This window comes from Euleptes europaea, chromosome 7, assembly GCF_029931775.1.
Source record: "Euleptes europaea isolate rEulEur1 chromosome 7, rEulEur1.hap1, whole genome shotgun sequence".
Lineage (NCBI taxonomy): Eukaryota > Metazoa > Chordata > Lepidosauria > Squamata > Sphaerodactylidae > Euleptes > Euleptes europaea.
The window spans coordinates 17,054,301-17,075,546 of NC_079318.1; positions in this window are offsets into that span (position 1 = coordinate 17,054,301).

The window sequence follows — 21,246 nt, forward strand, 5'->3', positions numbered from 1 at the left end:
AAGCAAGAAATCAGGAGTTCAAATTTACTTCCTGTAAGGAATGACACCAAAGGTATAGTCTACATTACTTGCAATGGCAGTTCTTAGTTTCTCCACGGAGGTCAGTAGTATTAATACTATACTTTCCATCTTTCCCTCCCCTCTGCTGAGATGCCTGATGCCCTGCTTCAGGTGTCTCCACACAAGAGTAGGTTTTTATACCCTGCTTTTCTCTACCTTAAAGAGTGTCAAAGCGGCTTACAAGCACATTCCCTGCCTCTCCCCACAACAGGCACCTTGTGAGGTAGGTGGGGGCTGAGTTCTGAGGGAACTGTGACTGGCCCAAGGTCACCCAGCAGTCTTCATGTGGAGGAGTGGGGAATCCAATCCGGCTCTCCAGATTAGAGTCCGCCACTCTTAACCACTGCAGCATGCTGACTCTCAGGCAGGTGTCAACCCAGGAAAGGACTTTCTCAGTCTTGGCACCAAAACTCTGGCCCTCTCTCCCCAGAGAGGCTTGCCTGTCCCTTTCTGTTGCCATCTTCTGCGGGCGAGCAAAGACTTTTTTTGTTTTATCTGGCATTCCCTCAGTGATCCCTATGTTTTAATTGGTGTTTTTTGTATGCATACTTTAAAAAAAGGTAAAGGTCCCCTGTGCAAGCACCGGGTCATTCCTGACCCATGGGGTGACGTCACGTCCTGACGTTTCCAAGGCAGACTTTTGTTTTGCGGGGTGGTTTGCCAGTGTTCATCGGTTCTTGTCGGTTATCCGGGCTGTGTGACCGTGGTCTTGGTATTTTCTTTCCTGACGTTTCGCCAGCAGCTGTGGCGGGCATCTTCAGAGGAGTAACACTGAAGGACAGAGGAGTGACACTGAAGGACAGGGTCTCGAAGAGACACAGTGTTACTCCTCTGCTGGCGAAACATCAGGAAAGAAAATACCAAGACCACAGACACACAGCCCGGATAACCTACAAGAACCGATATTACAAGGCACTTGATATGTTTTTACTATAGAAACAAGTTGTGTGGATGGGAGACCGCCCCCCCCCCCCGTGGGACTCATGTCAGCAGCTCTGAGCACCCTGAAAAGAGAACAGGCCGGCAGCTGACCTGAAGCGGAGAGGAGATTTAAAAGCACCGGGATAAGGTATGAATGCCTGCTGTTCAAAGAAAGTGTGCCAAATCCCATAAAAAGTACACAACTAAAGCAGACCTTTAAAATTTGTGCCTACTTATTTATACCCCGCCTTTCATCGGGACCCAAAGCTGCTTATATCATAGGTTGAAAGAATGTGACTGGCCCAAGATTACTCACAAACTTCCTTGGCAGAATGGGGATTCGAACCAAGGTCCAGCACTCTAGCCAGTACACCACATTGGCTCTCCAAGTCAGACCAATTCCATCAGGCCACAGAAGTGGGGCTCACACCCCTACTCCTAGCACCATTTGTTAGCAAGGGATATATAAGTTCGTATCACAACAGGTTAGACTTTATCCACGTAAGGCTAGGATCCAAAGGATGTGCACATAACATGAAGGGGAAGAACTCCATGCGCACAAGGAGCTCTGCTTGCACTCTTCACTGCAGCAGGTTATTTTGCTAACCAGACAAGCTGGACTGGAAACTGCACAGTGGTTTGTGTCTTTGAACATTTGGAACTAATTATTGATGTATTAATGTTGTTGTACGATGTTACCTGCCCTGAGCCGGCTTTGGCTGGGGAGGGCGGATTATACATAAATAACTAAATAAATGATGCAGATTGATGGGGCAGGGGCTGTGGCTCAGTGGTGGGCATGCAGAAGGTCCCAGGTTCAATCCCCAGCATCTCCAGTTAAAGGGTCTAGGCAGGTAGGTGATGTGAAAGCCCCCTGCCTGAGACCCAGAGCCACTGCCAGTCTGAGTAGACAATACTGACTTTGATGGACCAAGGGTCTGATTCAGTATAAGGCAGCTCCATGTGTTCAGATAAAAGTGAAATAAAATCACAACTGCACAGGTGGTTTTCTTCTTTGTTTTCTAAATAGGCAGCAAAACTGATTTATTGTCCCCCTACCCCAAATGGCTGTGGAATACCTTTTCTGGCCAATTGGAGGAGGGTGGGCTGGAGGTGGATAAAGATACAAGCCATGCCTGTCACCTTATTCTCTCCTCTCCCCGTGGTTCCCCTTCTGATTTGGCATCCCAAAGCACTACCTGGGTGGTGAACCAACCCTGTACGTTATAAACAGTATTCAGAAATACAGAGCTGGGACACAATAGCAAAGAGATCAAGGAATGATAGTCAGAAATCAATCACAGAATGAGCAAACCTATTGATTATGAAGCCCTCACTATATGGACAGAGAAGTCACACCTTTGTATGCTCTGCTGAGAAAGCAAGAAGAGGAACTGCTGAGTTCTCCGAGACAGTGGAATCGTGGGGGAAAGATTACTTGCCATAATGCAGTCCAAATGAAATCCTCTGCTTTATGCTAAAGCTTTGTTAAATTCAACCCGTAACAATAGATTTAGCACAATACCCAATACACTGTTGGAAGTAAATGGAGGCATGGCTTGAAATCTGTTCCTCTTCAGTTATGCACTTTTTACTTCCATCTAAAGTTTAACAAGCTTTTAAGGAAAGCTAAACATGCCATTGGTATCTCATAATTATTTTAAAAGGAAAACCAATCGTTCTAATTTTTGTAAAAAAAAATAATGATTCATTCGTAATGATATAGTAGAGAAAGACAGTGTCATTTTGGAATAAAAAATTCCCTCTTCTAAGTATAATTATAGGTGCTTCTGTGGTTTTAAAGCATCTCCTGTATTCCTAAGAGACCCAGCTGCAAAAATGATTAGAATCTCAGTTTCTATTATTGACAAAGATGTTGTTGGGGGGGGGGGGGGGCAACAGCTCATAAGTATAACTGCAGAGTGTTTCATGGATTCCAGAACTGGTCAGATATAGGCAATCCTGGTCTTAATGGATGCTGGTCTCTCATTTCATGCATTAAGAACACAAACGATTGCAAACAAGAACATTTAAGTAGAGAGTGAAACGGGGCAGAAGGTATTCGTGCAGGTTGCTTTCTGCATCCTGAAAGGGGGATGGGGTGGAGCAGTTAACAAAACTAGAAAAGGTGAGCCAAATAATTGCCGCTCTATTGGCTACTTTACAAGGGGGGAAAACAAGAACATTTTGATCTCTTACTCCTCCTTAATGTCTTAGAACACTTTATGATAACAGGATGCCACATATCAGGGCATAACCTTACATTAGGTTGTGCTCAGGGCCGGATTTAGGTTTGATGAGGCCCTAAGCTATTGAAGGTAATGGGGCCCTTTATATGTCCAGCTGAACTTTGTCAACAACAATTTTTTTGTGTTGAATATATGCTATATGGTAATTTATGGACCTAACAGGTATCTAAAGCCATTTGCACATAACAAAATATGTATTTTATCAAAGTAATTGTTGAACTGAAATACATTACTTACATCATAGGAGCCTACACAACACAAAACATTGTTGCTGTATGTAGGTTTTATTTTATTTGTTTTTTTATCTTATATTTTGGAAATGTACATCCAGTTTTTTTTCCTTTAATGTTTTTTGGGGGCCCCCAAGAGAGTGGGGCCCTAAGCTATAGCTTGTTTAGCTTATCCGTAAATCCGGCACTGGTTGTGCTTCACCCAGTATAACACAGCCCAGTTGAGCAGACATCTGCAGCAAGTTCCATGTCTAGTACTTAACTTCCAGCTGCACGGGGGTCCGTTTCAGACTAGGACAGCAGAGCACAGGGAAAACGAACCTTAACCCATTTCCCCAGCCTGAAATGACCCCTGGAAGCTGCTGTTTGCCCTGATGGGAACATGTAGTCAAACGTCCATGTCAGTTTCCCAGGCGGGGCCATTTCAGGTTGAGAAAGTGGCACAGGAGGAAAAGTGTCAAACTCCCTGTCTCCACCTGCCACTGTCCCAATTTGAACCAGGCTCCTGTGCTCCTGGGTAATTAAGTTCCAAGCATGGGACTCCTAGTATCTGTCTGTTCAACCAGACTGGGACAGACATGAAGGAGGGACACAAGGACATCCAATAACGCCTTTAGTCCTGAAGGTATCAAAAGAATCCTGCCAAGTTTCTAAACAGCTCTCACTTTCATTTCTTTTAACCAAGGAAAGAGAAGATGTCAAACTGGACTGGAGAGAAAAATTATGGATGTACATGAGGATGGCCAAACGAACAGAATTCCTACACGGAAAAGATATGGAAGAATTTAAAATAACATGGGCGAAGGCCATCACATATTGGGATAAACGGGCAAAAATTGATTTTACTAAATTAGTTAGTGAGTTATAGAAACAGGTTTGGTATAGTCTTTATATTATTGTTAATAATGATATCTTTAAAACTGTTTAGACACTTCTTCGGAAGTCTGGTGATGGGTCACTTTTTATGGTGGGTGGAGGGCCAAAGGGGTTCTTTGAACTTTTTTTTTAAATTTAGATTGTATTAATGTAGATTATTTCATTGATACTCTTTTGTATTTTCTTTTATATTTTCTTTTATTATTATTTTATTGTTTGTTTTATTTTATGTAACAAAAATAAAAAAGTATATAAAAAAAAGAAGAAGGAAAGTGTCAAACTCCCTGTCTCCACCTGCCACTGTCCCAACTTGAACCAGGCTCCTGGGTAATTAAGTTCCAAGCGTGGAACTCCTAGTGTCTGTCTGTTCAACCAGACTGGGACAGACATGAAGGAGGGACACGAGGACATCCAATGAGGCCTTTAGTCCTGAAGGTATTAAAAGAATCCTGCCAAGTTTCCAACAGCTCTCACTTTCATTTCTTTTAACCAATGAAAGAGAAGGTGTCAAACTCAATAAACTCCTAAAGGTAAAGGTCCCCTGTGCAAGCACCGGGTCATTCCTGACCCATGGGGTGACGTCACATCCCGACGTTTCCAAGGCAGACTTTGTTTATGGGGTGGTTTGCCAGTGTCTTCCCCAGTCATCTTTCCCTTTACCCCCAGCAAGCTGGGTACTCATTTCACCGACCTCGGAAAGATGGAAGGCCGAGTCGACCTTGAGCCGGCTACCTTAAACCGACTCCCATTGGGATCGAACTCAGGTCGTGAGCAGAGCTTTTGTCTGCAGTACTGCAGCTTACCCCTCTGCGCCACAGGGCTCCTAATAAACTCCTAGTGCCAATGAAAACAGAAGAATGAAATAAAGTTAATACTGGGCAAATAAGTGAGAAAAAAACAAGCCTAGGATGGCAACAGAATCAGCCATCCAAACTGCTACATTAAAGAAAGGTCCTGCCTCCTCCCCTTGCCTTTTACTGAGGAAAACCAAGCCTGGAATGCTTCGGTTGCCTAGCAGCAGCCACTGAGGGGCTTCTGTTCCTTAAAGCTACAGGTTGGTTTTTTTTTTTTTTAGCTCCCTTATGTCTTTTCTTTTTTAATTTCAGATTTTTCTGCATGCCTGGGGCTTTTTTCAGCTTCGTCTTATCCATTCAGGGCTCCAATTGCCGGATTCAAGTATCCTCAGATTTGGCCAACATCGCTATTCGAATATAAGATGAGGTACAGAGAAGAATGAATAAACTTCCCAAAAGAAAAGTTTTGCATTGGTACAGATTTTTTTAAAAAAATCCCAAACACAGGGTAAACATATTCTACACAAACTGAATATATCACATTTGTTTTCTTCTAAAGTATCTGCCCCATTCTTCAGCCAAAGGTTTCCAAGGTAGACTTAGGGTTGCCAACTGCCTGGAGGGAAAAAAATTTTTTAATAGAAGTTTATTTACAAAGTGATGCCTTTTACCTCCACATCATGAAAAGCTTCAGCTGCTCCTTCCTATGCATTAAGCGTCTATAAAAGGGACAGGGCATTTTTCTCAATGCTATGCCCTAAAGTTTCTGAATTCAACTGCCCACAGCACAGTATTATCCAGAGTAACTCCAAGCTAAGCCCACTGAAAACAGTGGACTTAGACTGTAGTAACTCTTCATAGGACTGCACAGCCATAAACTAGGAACAGAATTACTTTACATACACGGCCTAGATTTTTCTTGCCTAGAAGGCGGGTTGCTTCCGACAGCCTTCAGTGGATATTTAATTTACAGTGGCGAGAAAACCAATTCATCTGTGGACATGACAACTTGTTTCCAAGCATATTCAAAGATACAGGCACCTGCATCATATCCATGTTGTGGTCTCAGCTATTTCTGGCAGCCTTTCCTGAACACCTGCCAGAAAATCTGCTTGTTATTTTATTTAATAAAAAGGGTAAAATACTTTCTTTCCTAGTAAGTAATCAGAACTGTCCAAAATGCCACCTTGTGACAGTTGGTACAGGATTTATATAGGGGATAATTAAAGTTGGGTAGAGTGTTTGTACAGATTACTATTCATTTCCCTCTAAATAACCCTGGAAACCTCCTTATTACATAGATTTGCTGGCCCAACATGACAACAGCTGTAAGTAGTAGAAGAAGAAGAGTTGGTTTTTATATGCCGAGTTTCTCTACCACTTAAGGGAGAATCAAACCGGCTTACCATCACCTTCCCTTCCCCTCCCCATAACAGACACCCTGTAAGGTAGGTGAGGCTGAGAGAGCGTGACTTGCCCAAGGTCACCCAGCTGGCTTCATGTGGAGGAGTGGGGAAACCAATCCAGTTCACCAGATTCGCCTCCACCGCTCATGCGGAGGAGTGGGGAATCAAACCCGGTTCTCCAGATCAGACTCCACCGCTCCAAACCACCGTTCTTAACCACTACACCACGCTGCCTGTTACGTGGGGCCTAAAGTCTCCTTGGAGATTCTGGGAAGTGTTGCTTCTGAACAGCATAAGAAGAGGTGTCTCGTTCCTCTGGCACTGGAAGAAGGGCACCTGATAGGCTCTGCTGCCGCTCTAGATTGCAGAAATGTACAAATCCTCATCTCAGAGGGCTATATTCACTCACAGGAATCAACACGCTCATGGTCAGTTTCCCATTCAACAGCCATAGTAGAAACACCCAGCACAGGAGCTCAAACCGTCTCATACCTAGTTTCTCCGCCTCCAATCCACATTAATAATGGTCACTGCTGGTAGACCACGCAATACCCCTGAAAGACTGTGCGGAGGAGAAGGCAAGGCTGTTCATCTCTGTACTGAATATAGATCAGCTCTGAGAAATCCACACAAAAATGAGATGGCTTTTCTTCATACCACTGCAGAGAACTTAATGTGTAATGGTCTACAGGAGGAAAAGGAGGAAGAAGAGGAGGAGGAGGAGGAGGAGGAGGAACAAGAAGAGGAGGAAAAGGGGGAGGTTTTTACATGCCGACTTTCTCTACCACTTAAAGGAGACTCAAACAGCCTTACAATCACCTTCCCTTCCCCTCCCCACACATGACACCCTGTGAGGTAGGTGGGGCTGAGAGAGCTCGAAGAGAGCTGTGACTAGCCCAAGGTCACCCAGCTGGCTTCATGTGTAGGAGCGGGGAAACAAATCCAGTTCACCAGATTAGCCTCAGCAGCTCATGTGGAGGAGTGGGGAATCAAACCCCATTCTCCAGATCAGACTCCACCACTCCAAACCACTGCTCTTAACCACTACCCCACGCTGGCTCTAGAGTTAAAAGAGGCCATACAGGCCATCTAGTGCAACCCCATGCTTAATGCAGGATCAGCCTAGAGCATCCCTGACAAGTGCTTGTCCAGCCTCTGCTTAAAGACTGCCAGTACGGGGGAGCTCACCACCTCCCAAGGTAGGTGATTTCACGATTTAACAACTCTTACTATAAATGTTTTTCCCTAATATCCAGCCAGTTCCTCTCGCAATTTAAACCCATTATTGCAGTCCACAAGTTTAGTTTCTCTTTCTCCCACAAATCTTTCCAGCAGTACCTTGACACTGTCATCGCCTGCAGAAAACGCCTGTCGGGAAGGGGGATCTCTGATGTGTGGGACACCACTGGGGTGCTTGCTGCTGACAAGCCGTCAAGTAGATTGATAGGCACCTGTCCTTGAACAACGCCAGTCCATTTTCACAGCAAGCTAGTGCATGCAAATGGCTTGTTATGTGCAGCTAGCTGCCATAGGAAGCAATTTAAAGCAGCGTTTCCGAACCTGTGTCAGAAGCGGGCCATCGGCTCTTGTAGGCAGGCGGGTGGCAGCCATTCCCTTCCCCTCCTTGCCTGATGCCCATCTGAACTCACACTGAACGTCGGAGGTGGAGGAGGTGGGCCGTAGCAAGTCGGACAGCCAACCAGCTGTCTGTTGCAAACAAGGCCACAGCTGCTCTTGTGTGCAGGGAAAACAGCAGGCTTACCTTCTTGCATGCTTACCTTCTTGCCCAGCTCAGCAGCAGCTGGCTGCTTCGCCATCCTCCTTTTCCCCCTGGGTAGGTAGCCGAGGAGACCTCTGGGGTGACTGCAAAGCAGCACTTACTGCTGCAGCAAAAATGTTTTCTACCTCCCCTTGATTTGCCAGCTGATCAGAAGAGGCAGAGAGAGATGGAGGCAGGACACTCCAACGGGACAGGAGGGAGCGATAGTGAGCTGCCTGGACCTCACTCCCCCAAGCTGGGTTAAAGCAAGTTTAGCTGCTGTTTTGGAGCCCCTATCCTAATTTCCCCCGGGGAGTCTGCTTTGCCATAATATAAAATTTGAGCTGTCAGCTGGCCAGTTTCCTACTGCATGCGTAGTTTTGCTCCCTTACTGCTACATGAAGCCCCCATCCCCCCATATAAGGGAGGGAATAGGAAAGATGATTTAAAAAACCTATTTAGTGCCTCTAAGACGAACAAATGTAGACCTGTAGCCGTCTTTTGCTTTAATTTTCAGTCATGGATTTTCTAGCTCTCTGAACAGTGTAACTTGGATCATCTTTACTGTTTTTCCTTTCCCACCCAGCATCACCCCAGCCAGAGGAAATGTGAGCAAGCACATACATTACTATTTTAAAAGATCTACATTTCCCGTGATTTGTGCTATGTAGTAGTTAAAAGTGGAGAATTGTTTAAAAAAACAAACACTGCTGAACAGATTTGCTGCTGATTTATTAAAAAGCTTTGGCAAATCAAGATACAGGGGAACTTCCATCTATTCACACACATTTACCCAGACGTCCCATGGACTAATGGGGCTTACTTCCATATAATATAATAGGATAAAGCATTGAATATATGCAACTGCTGGGGGAGGGAGAATGTTGCTAGGCCCTGGGTTTGCAGGATGAGCCACATTTAGGGTTGCCAGGTTCCCACCAAACGTTTTGTCTCCTGGTTCAGAAGTCTGGAGTTGTACTGAAGAAAAGGCTGTCTTGAGTGTGGGCCAAATTGAGCCGGACAGCAGATGGCAGCTTGGCCATAAATAGGGTTGCTAAGTGCCAGGTGGTGGTGGGCAAACCCCCGCCAATCCACCCGGCTGCTCCTCGACCAGCTGAGGGCTGGAGGGTAACACGCGCACCTGCCCGAGGTGCCACGTCACTTCCAGTTTACACCCAGAAGCGTCGCATTGCAAAGGGCCGTTGACCACTCAAACTGGGAGTTTGAGTGGTCAACGGCCCCTTGCAATGCATTTTACACCCGGAAGTGCCGCATCGCAACGCACGTGAGATCACACCTCACCTCCACCCCAAAAATTTCCCACGGGAGGAGAGGAGGGACCTGGTGAGCCTAGCCATAAACCAGATTTACCATTATGCTAGTAATACAGTCCTAGACCCTCAGTTTCTCAGGGCAGTCATGAAGCCCACTAGTTGACTTTGGGGTAAACTAAAATAGTCCAGTGGCATCTTAAAGACTAATAACATTTATTCCAGCATGAGGTTTTTCTTTTTTAGTCACAGCTCACTTCCTCAGAAGCAGTCAAGAGAGCAATGGTTCTTAGTTCAACCTACTTCACTAGGTTGTTGTGAGGATTTTCAGAGGAATCCTTACATGCCATCCTGAGCCCCTTGGAGGAATGCAACAAATAAAGCCATTTTTCAAAAGGAGACAGGCTCTAAAAGGCATTTTAAAGTGCAATGTGTGAAAATGCCCTTTAGAAGAAACGCTTTCAAGAGCTAATACACACAGCAAAAGGGAGTCAAGGATGGCTCCAAGACACAAATCTGTAAGTCTTAAGTGCTAAATAGTTAAGAGAAACATATTCAGAGTAGAAGAATTCAAGCAAAGTATATACAGACCCATTGTATTCAGCTTTCCAGTTTTTCAAAAATTTCTGGGTTTATTAAACCCAAATCTGAAAAAATACCAAAAAAAAGCAGCACAGAGGATGCTCTTTGGATTTTTGAGTAGAAGATAATAGGTTCCAAATGGATTCTCTTTTTAATTGGACAGGAAGCTCTCATTTATAGAGTGCTTAATATTCTATGACCTCTAAACTTCGGATTGTTAGGAAGAAGACCGTCTGATCCAAATCTTTTGACGAAATTAATTGAAAAGAAAAAGGTAGAAGGCGAGTTACAGTACCGGCCAAGTTTGCATATCTGAACACCTGAACCTCTTTGAACTAACTGTTCTGCGGCCCTAATTCAAACTGCAGCTTTCATGCACCGATTCAGTGCCGAACTTTTTAGAGAAGGGAAAACAGAGCCTGAAAACACACTTAGCATACAGGACTTCAATCTGGGCACAGAGGTCTCGGCACGAGCAGCAGAGCCTGTACGAATCAGCAAAATCTACCGTGAAGAATACCCTTGAATGACTTGACAGCCCAAGTTTTAGGGCTCTTCCTCAGCACTCCCTTCCAGGGCCAGCTGTTCTGCGTCACTCGCTGGTGTCAGTTCTTGTAATCTCGTACTTCGGCGCCTCTCCTGTAAACGGAGCCAAACCTTTGATCTTTGCCATCTAACTGGGCTGGGCGGCTCTGGAGGCGATAACCGTCTCTGTTCCTCTGCCCCCTGCCAATATGCACCACCTTCTTCTGCATCTGCCGCTTTCACTGGCTCAGAGCTAAGGTCCAGTCACCCTGGTAGGACTTCCACCGGTGCAGAACCCTGCTCTGCCACGCCTTCCTCCTCTTCTTCCGAGGAGAGTTCAGGCTGACTCACACCTCCCAACGCGTTGGAGATTAGAACAGGGTAACAGCCTTTGTAACCGACTGTTCATAAAAGATAGTTAAGAAGACATTAACAGCGCATTCCTGACCTTTAAGGGTTAAGCCCTTAGGAAGCCAGGAAGGTGCTGCGCCAGCGTTGGGGTCCTCCACGGTGGCATCCAGGCTACTTGCATCGCCGTAAGTGGCCCCAACACTGGCGGGGAAGGCTGGTCACCGATCGCGGCAGTGCCACCCAGGGATGCCGGCATGGCCTTCTGCCAGCGTCCCACCAGTGTAAAGGCCTGCGGCAGCGTCCCAGAGGGAGTTCCCAGGGCATTCTGCGGGGAGGAGCTGCTGTTAGGCAGCCTCCTGTCCCCGTTTGCCCTGGGTACGCCGGCAGTGAGAGGAGTGAGGCTGCGACAGCTTTTTGCTGGTGCAGTCTCGCTTTTCTCAATGGGGTGAAAAGGCTGCATTTGACCAAAAAAAAAAAAAGCCTCTAAAAAGCTTTTTTTGGTCTTTCGGCAGCCGTGGGACAGCTTTAAAGGATGAACCAGAGGTTGAACCAAAATAAAACAAAGTTTTATCGCTTTGAAAGGGTTTTTGGATGCCACGGCTAAAAAATGGTTGGAAGACGTATTCACAGCTAAAGGGGCCAAACAAAGTGCGAACAGTATTTTTTATAACATTTTCAAACTCTTAATACATCAGTGGGAACACATAGAAAGTGTGAACAGTATTTTTTATAACATTTCCAAACTCTTATTACATCGCTGGGAATACCTAGTGCAGTAACAGCCCAGATGAGGACTTTTCGACTCACTTTAACAGGGAAAAGCAGTCATGTAAAATAGTATCTGTGGCATCTCTGACAAGGGTAGTCACTCTTTCATACAGAATCGTGCAGCAATTTTGTGAATGACTCATGATAGTCATTGAGGATCAGAAGGCTTGCGGACTGTGGGTGGGGAATTTCACTAGAAGTAACGTAACACCATTGCCCAACAGTGCCCGATCCATCTCCCCCTCCTTCCAGACTCCCAACAGTTGCCACTTGGTTGTCAATGGCTGGCAACCTTACTTATACATTCTGGAACTCCTTTTCCACGTAGATAATGCTATTTTGATCTGCCGTGATACTACAGTTACCCTGAACAGCTGCCATCTCTCCACCCCACCATCGGACAGCACACTGACCACCAATCACCTGTGCAAAAGTGGGCATAAATCTGACATTAAAAACTGCAACACTGAAAAACCAGTGGGAGAACATTTTAATCTTCCAGGCCATTCCACTGCTGACCCAAGAGTGGCAGTTCTCAAACTCACTCTATGAGAAATTACAAAGCAAGATTGCTGAACTTGAGCTCATTCACGAGTTCAAAACAATGGACATACACACACCCGAGCTGAAGAGGGACATAGGATTCTTATCTCACTACAGATTGCTAATTTTCTGCCCCCAAGGATTATCTCTCTGTTCTAATCAATCTTTACTAGAGGTGTGTGAAAAGAAAATGCAGGAAAATTCAGATCCAGATATATTGGAGCTGAAAATTTTCAGGATTCCTGAAAATTCCCCAATAGGTATGGGGTTTGGGGGGGAATTTTTAAAAAATAGCCTATTGGAAATCTTTCCAGGACTCTGAGGGGGCAGCTTTTAAAGGTAGAAGCCCCAAATGTTCAGCATAGCTGCTCGTGACCCTTCTTAGAAGAATCTCCAAGTGTAGTAATGATTGGGTCAGGGGATCAAATTTTATGGGCTTCCAAAGAGGGTGCCCCCATCCATCCTCCAATGGAAACAATGGAGGAAAAATGGGGACCCATAAAATTGAACCCCCTGACCCAATCTTGAGCAAACTTTGGGGTTCTTCTAAGGAGAGTCACCAACAACTAATTTGGTGCCTCTACCTTAACCCCCCTCAAGAGCCTTGGAAAGATCTCCCAAAGGCTATAATAGAACCAAAGGGGGGGGGAGTGAAACTTTAAAGCCCTTCAACCTGGTGTGAATGTGCCAAAGCAGATTTTAAAATAGGGATCTATTCCCTTTCTACTACTGCAGCTGGGCATCTTGAAATGATCCTGGGGAAAAAGTAAATTTTATCATTTTTTGGGAGAAATCAGATTTGCTGGCTATAGTTTAAATTGCCATTATTTCAGCCAAAAAAAAATACCAGCAAGGTGTTTTCCAGCTTTTTTTCTGTTCAGCTTTACCAAAGGCACACACCTGTTCTTTACAATACCCCTCCCACCTTCTTGCTGGAATAAAAAGACTCAAAAGTATATACCCCGAAACCTTTGTTGGTCTCTATGGTGCTACTGGACTTGACTCTAATTTTATTTAGCAAGTTTCCCTTTTTACAAATTTATTTTATGTCACAGAAGCAAGAACCGACATCAATTTTAACATTATTTCTATTGAATTTAATTAATATAGTTGGGGGAAAGGGAATGACAGTTTTACGATGACTGTGAAGAAACTATAGAAGAAACTTTCAAACTAAACCAACATTCAGTCCAGTAATAGCAAACTTTTACATGGAATATTTTGAAAATACAGCATTAGAATCGGCACCTTACAAACCTACAGTCTGGTTCAGGTTCGTAGATGATACATTTACTATTTGGAGCCATGGTGAATAAAAATTAATGGACTTTCTAAACCATCTTAAGAATATCCATCCTAACATTCAGTTTGCCATGGAAAAGGAAATTGAGGGTAAACTTCCATTTCTTGATACCCTTGTCATCCGTAAAACAAACTTTCAGTTAGGTTACAAGGTCTACCGGAAACTGACCCACACAAAAACTCAAACCACCACCCCCGACAGAAAAGAGGAATAATCAAAACATTAATGGACTGTGCAAGACGGATCTGTGAACCACAGTTTCTCAAGGAAGAAACTAATCATCTAAATCATGCACTGCTAGCAAACGGCTATTCCAAGAATGAAATCAGAAGGGCCATTAAACCAAACAAAAATCAGAAAACTCAGGAAAAACAGTCTCCCATAGGAAAGGTATTCTTGCCATTTATTAAAAGAGTCACTGATAGGATGGAGAAACTTTTGAAAAAAACATAACCTACAAACAGTGTTTAAACCCACCAAGAAAATACAACAGATGCTACGATCAGCAAAAGTCAAAAGAGACCCCCTCACCTCTGCAGGAGTATATCGTATACCTTGCAGCTGTGGACAAGTTTACATCGGGACCACAAAATGCAGCATACAAACAAGGATAAAAGAACATGAAAGATACTGCAGACCTGGCCAACCTGAGAAATCAGAAGTGGCTGAATATGGACTGACACAAACAGGACACAGGGTCTTATTCCAAAACACTGAAAGACTGGACAACTCTACCAACTATTTTGTCAGATTGCACAGAGAAGCCATTGAAATTCATAAACATCAGCACAACTTTAACAGAAAAGAAGAGAGTTTAAGAATGAATAAGGCTTGGCTTCCTGTCCTGAAAACCTCCAGACTAACAAAGACTACAGTCCATAATAGCCATGAGGATTAGCCTTGGATTCCACACATTAACAGATCACTTCAGGATACAATGGTTCCATATTAACATACCACACCCTCATTAGCACATTGTCTTGATACTTACAGGACAATGATTAGCACATTACCTTTGATACTTTTTGCAGGACAATGATTCAGCTCAAACCCAACCCCTTTCTGACTATATATTTCTCTTCCTACACACTTGACACTGAGAGACACTGTCCTTCAGTGCTACTCCTCTGAAGATGCCTGCCACAGCTGCTGGCTAAACGTCAGGAAAGAAATTACCAAGACCACGGTTACACAGCCCGGATAACCTACAAGAACCAATAAACCAACATTGCCACACAATTTGGTTACAGACTTTTAAGGCACATGGTGAGTACTTTTTAAACTGAAGAAACAATGTTGCAAGCTGGAATGCAATACTCATTTAGAATGCCTTAAAAGCCACTCAACTAATTTAGTAACAGACCCCCTCAAGTAATTTAAATAATTTTAGTAACAGAAATTCAAAAGACAAAACTCAGAGACAAAGTATGTGAATAGGGTTGCCAATCCCAGGATTCTTGGACTGGCTATTGCAGCTGTGCGCAATGTGATTACATCACTTTTGGGTTTATCCCCGGATGTACCGCATCGTGGGGGGGACGCTTTAGCTCTCAAATCCCTATAGCTTTGGGGGTTTGAGTGCTAAAGCGGCCCGTTGCAATGCGGCGCTTCTGGGGTAAACCGGAAGTGATGTAATCATGTCGTGTGTGGGATTGCCACCCCAAAAACCTCCTGCTGGTGGAGAGGGGGGACCTGGCAACCCTACATATGAACATATTATGCTGCCTTATACCAAGCCAGATTGTTGGCGCCTTTAACTCAGCATTGTCTACTTTAATAGGCAGCAGCTCTCAGGATCTCAAGCAAATAAAAGTCTTTCTGAATGTCTGCTACTGGACATCTTTTTAACTGAAGTTGCCAAGAATGCCCAAGACCTTGTACATGAACTGAGCCATGGCTCCTCCCCAGGTTTTTATCCCATCCTTCCTTAAAGGAACTCAGGACTGCTTATGTGGTTACCCCTCACAGCTCTGTAAGTTAGGCATACAAAGTGATATGTTTCTGAAAATCTAGATAAAAGATTAATTTATAGCCACTGAGTTTGTAGGAGCAAGAAAGAAAAAACCCTCACCCAAGTACACAATTTCAGCAGTCAATAAAATTTATGGAATGTTTACAATTTGCAAGGAGATGGGAAAATGAAGAAACGTCACCCAGTTATAGGATCACAAATTAGATTGCTTAATTTGTCCCAGTATGAACAACTGGTCAATATAGTCATGCAACAAAACAATAAGTAAACCTTGCTTACAGCACCGGGATCATCATACCCACATTATGCGTAGAGACAGTGTTTATTAGTTGTATTTATACTCCATCTTCGTTGCATCAAGAAACTCAAGGTGGTGTACAACGGGTTTCCAAGTTGTCTCCCAATGATCAAATGCAAATCTGCTTAGCTTCAAGAAGGTGGCAGTTATCATTAAATGCCTTCTAACCCTACTCTGGGATAACAAATAACCTTCTATGCACACTCTCAAGTAGAGAAACCATCCCTATTTCTCTATTCCTGATAATTAAATAAGAGGATCCTATAATATTCCATCCAGGTAAGACTTTACTATGGCAGCTATCTAGTACTCAAGATCATCTGGAAGAATACCTGCTCTAGTTTTTGCTCCTTCAACTATGAATCCTCTGTTAGGAGTTATAATTTGGCCCATGCAGCCTAACATTTATTTCTAGTTAAGCACATTAGTTTTTGAAAGGATCTTTCCACACGCATCTGATGTAGCTACTGAACTGTAGATCAAATACTGGGAAAGGCATCAATTCCATGTATAGAAAGTTCTTCCTAATAAGCCAAGGAGGGAAAAACTGTTCCCCAGCACATTGAATAAGTTTGCATTTGAGCATTGTTCTAATGTGGTACTGCAAATAAAACCACAAGCACAGGTAATGTTAAATAAATATACTGTGATGCAGAGAACTGCCAGCATCAGATAAGGTATGTTTTTGCAAGCAGCTGACAATGATCAACATGGGCTGAAGGCTTGGTACACCTGATTTCCAAAAACAAAAACGTTTGCATGCAGCTGAAAAGTGTCTTTAATCTCACCTTCAAGAAAATCCCTCAAATTGCTTAAACCTGTGTAGTTGCACTTCAGACAGTTTACAGCCCCATCCCAAACAAAATTAGGCACCCCATGATTTAAGCAAGCCTAACTCTATTTAGGATCAGGTTGTTAGACTGTGATCTATATCCCATTAAGATAATAGCTGAAATCATATTTATTTGGAGGGATCGACGTTGCATCTTACACTGAAAGGATCTTTCCACACCCATCTTGTCCTGGCCTTAAGCATCCATGGAAGTTCTATAGGTTGCAGAACCAAAGAACTTTATATATAAAGTATTCCAAAACACAAATTCTTATTTAGGCTAGCCTGATCTCATCACATATCAGAAGCTAAGCAGGGTCGGCCATGGTTAACATTTGGATGGGGGACAGCTAAGGAATACCAGGGTTGCTACACTGAGGCAGGCAATGGCAAACCACCTCTGAACATCACTTGCCTGGAAAACCCCATGAAGGGTCACCATAAGTCAACATGCAAGGCGTTATTTTCCCCCTTTCCTAATTAAATTGGGAATGAATAAAATTCTCCAATAGTCACCGTTAACACTTCAGTCTGGTAACCAAAGGTAGTTAGAACCCCACAAAGAAACACACTAAGAGGACAACCAGCTTGGTTCAGGTCATACCACATGCACTCTTTGTCCAGAAGAAAGATATTGGCAGGTAGCCTACATGTGCTTGAGGAGTTTGAAGTGTTTTGCCTTTAATTCGATTAGCATGAAGGATAGTAAATCATGTTTTTGAGGATGTGGTCAGAAGGATGAGAGGAGTGCAGCTGAGTCTTCTTAGTCCTAGTTTATTCAATGGGGTTGCAGGTTTAAGCAGCATGTTGATCTGGTAGTAACCCTCCCCAACTCATAAGGTTAATTTCCAGGTAAAAATCCACAGACTCAGCTTGTAGGTGGGTAACAGCACTATACATAACAAGTGGGGACCTGCAAGAAACTTGCAAGAGCAGCCAACCCATTCATCCTACCTTTGCTTCCTCCTCTCCCACCCTACCTCTCTCAGTCTCCTACTCTTTCTACCTCCTGCTACCCTTTTCTTACTCTCGCTCTCCTCCATGCCTGTCACTTTTTCTGCCCCCATCCCATCACTCACTCTTTCTGCCTCACCACCCTCCCAACCTCTCACCTGCTTCCCCCCTACACATACACACACAGCAGCAGTGGAAGCAGTTGCTCTCCTGGAATCACAACAGATCTCCCAACGACAGAGATCAGGTCCCCTCGGGGTTGTCAGTTCCAAGTTGGGAAATTCCTGGGTATTTGGAGGTGCAGCCTTAGGACGGTGAGGTTTGGGGAGGGACACAACCTCAGAAGGTTATTACGCCATAGACTCCACCCTCCAAAGCAGCCATTATTTCCAGGGGAACTGAGCCCTGTCAATCAGCTGCAAACCCTCACCTGGACATTGACAACGCTCGTTCCCATGGAGGAAATGGCTGCTTTGGAGGGTGGCATCTATGGCATTGTACCCTTCTGAGGTCCCTCCCCTCCTCAAACTCTTGAGCTACACAGCTCAAATCTCCAGGAATTTCCCCATCTGGACTTGGCAGGCCTATCTCCTTCCCACCCAACCTACGTTTATCTGACCCTCTGTCTTAAGTTTTCTGTCTCCACCTTGGAAAACTGCGGTCTTTCTCCACAGTGAGGACAAAACCAGCTTACATGAATCTGCAATTCTCCTTTCTATCCTCACAACACACCTGTGAGGTAGATTAGGCTGAAAATATGTGACTGATTCAAAATCACCCAGTGAGCTTCCACAGCTGGATGGGAATTTGAATCTGGGTCTAGCAGACCCTGCTCTGAAGCTTTAACCGCTACCTTACAGTGGCTTTTATAGGGTGGCTGCTGTTGAAGAGGAGCAAGCAGCCAGGCTTAGTTGAGTCATGCCAAGTCAGGTGGCATCAAGTTATCCAGAGGTTGCCGCCAGGCCTAGGGTTGCCAATCTCCAGGTGGAACCTGGAGATCTCCCAATATTACAAATGAACTCCAGATGACCGAGATCCGCTCCCCTGGAAAAACAGGACTGCTTTGGAGGGTGGACTCTATAGCATTATATTTGGCTGAGGCCTGCCTCGGCCGTCCCCAAACCCCGCCTGTCTCAGACTCCACCACAAAATCTCCAGGAATTTCCAGACCTGGAGCTGGCAACCTCAGCCAGGCCTGGAACCATGTGTCCTCCCTCAAAGGCTAAAATAGGCCTGGAGTGGGCTTTGGCCCCTCTCCCTGCCTTTTACTGACAGAACCAAGCTAGGAATGCTGTGGATGCTAGCAACAGCCGCGGAGGGAATTGCTTAACGCTTACAGGCACTCTGTTTATCATTTTGGTGTGTTTTTTAAATCTCCCCAATCTTTTTTAAATTTATAGATTTCACATTTTTCTACAAACCTATGGCCCTTTTCAAGTGTATAGAAAGATCAGTCTTGCCTGTTCACAGCTCCAGTTATTGGGTTTAAACATCCTCAGATTTGGCTAATGTAGCGATTAGTATTTAGACAAGTTGGGACCAGCAAGAAACTTGCAGAGAGGGTGCATCCCTTCCTCCCACTTTGCTTTGTTCCTGTTTCCCCTCTTTAACCATCTTCACTCTCTTTCTCCCCCTCCCCTTGTCTGTCAATCTACCCTCTACTTTCCCCTTTCTCACAATCCCCTTTACTGACAACCTACCTGCCCTTTCTTCTGCTCCCCCACCTTTCCCCATCAACCTTCCCCACCCGTGCTTTTATCCTCACCTACCACCCAGCCTTGGCACTTCACTCGCCCCCACCCTCACTGCTCTTCCCACCTACCTCCACCCTTGCTGATCTCCCCACCAACCCCCCATCATTGGCACTCCACTCACCCCTAGCCTCGTTCATCTCCACATCTCCCCTCCACCACTGGCACTACAATCTCCCCCACCCTCGCTGATCTCTCCACCTTCCCCCACCCTTGGCACTCCACTCACCCACCTGTGCTGATCTCTCCACCTACCCCCACCCTTGCACTACACTCACCACCATTGACACTTTACTCGCGCCCCCTCGCTGATCTCCCCACCTACCCATCATTGCACTTCACTCACCCCCACCCTTGAAACTCCCCACCCCCACCTTCGACTGCTGGCATCCCCTGCTGACCCGGCTGGGCCCGGAGCAGCTTCCGCTGTCCCTTGCCGGCTCAGCAGCTGTGCACCCCTGGCCTGGCTACACCAGCTGATGAATGGAGGCATCTGCTCTGAGCCCGGCAGAGCTCCTGGGCTGTGCTGCCACCAGGCTCAGTGCCCTTGCCGGGCTCTGTGGACACCACCACGACTGCCTAAGGTAGATGTATTCTCTGCGCAAGCATCCAAAAAAAAAATACTTTTTTGGGGGGGGGGAGGAATTTAAAGTCCCCATTTTTTTTTAATGTCAGGTTTTTCTGCAAACCTAGGGTATCCGCCAAGTTTGCGGAAACATCTGTTTGGGCTAAGTCTGGCCCTGATCTGTGGATTTAGGTACTGGTCACACTTGGAAATTACATATGTAGATTATGAGATTCCACTAAAGATTATACAAAAGGGCACATTGCCTCATTCATTTAAAGTTCAATTTTCTAAGGACTTCTTCAGTTTTCTTACTTGTGCAAACAAGTCACATACCACCTTTTTGGGAAAATATTGCGGGAGTTGTGTTACAACCTAAAGTTCAGCCATACAATGAGTGTCATTGGTCATACTGCCTACCCACCAGGAGAAACACATATTTTGTGCTTTCATCCATGTCGCGTTTCAGTTGGAATCTGTCACGCATTTGCAGAGACAAGCCAATGGAACAGGTGATGGAGACTTGAGGTGTTCCTCTAGCACACTGGTTCCCAACCAGGGGTCCATGGACCCCCAGGGGTCCGCGAGAACTAAATTAAGGTCCGCGAAACAAAGTTATAAACCCATAATAAATTAATATATTCAATTAAAAGTTCTCTATTATAATATATATATATTCAAATATAATTCTAAGTTTAATGTTTAACTAACAGTTATGATTAAAGTTTATTTTCAAATTCCCGGAATTTTTATTTTGAACCTTGGGGTCCCTGCACCGAACAAAAAAGTCCTAGTGGTCCCTGGTCAAAAAAAGCTTGGGAACCACTGCTCTAGCACACACTCTAACAGCAAAACACCAGTCCCTATTGAAGCAAGAAATGCAGAACAAAGTCACACATTTACCAGGTTCTCATTTCCAGGAGATACAAGCCTGTGCCTAGGTTTTTATGTGCATCAGTCAATTCCTGCTTGTGGAAACCAATTATATTGCATGTGATGGGCAAGCTAAAGAGAGCATTCCTAAAACCATCTCCTGGAACAGAGATGACCTTGCCTTGCTCTAACTAATGGTCCTGATTTTCATCAATGCCCTGGAGAGCAACACCTTCATCCAAGCACAACTGTAACCTTGAAAAACCTTGGGGGAAAAAACTTTAATGGCATAAGTAATATTACAATTGTTACAAAGGTACATAAAATATGCAGTCATTAAGATAAAAACCAATGAGTACACAT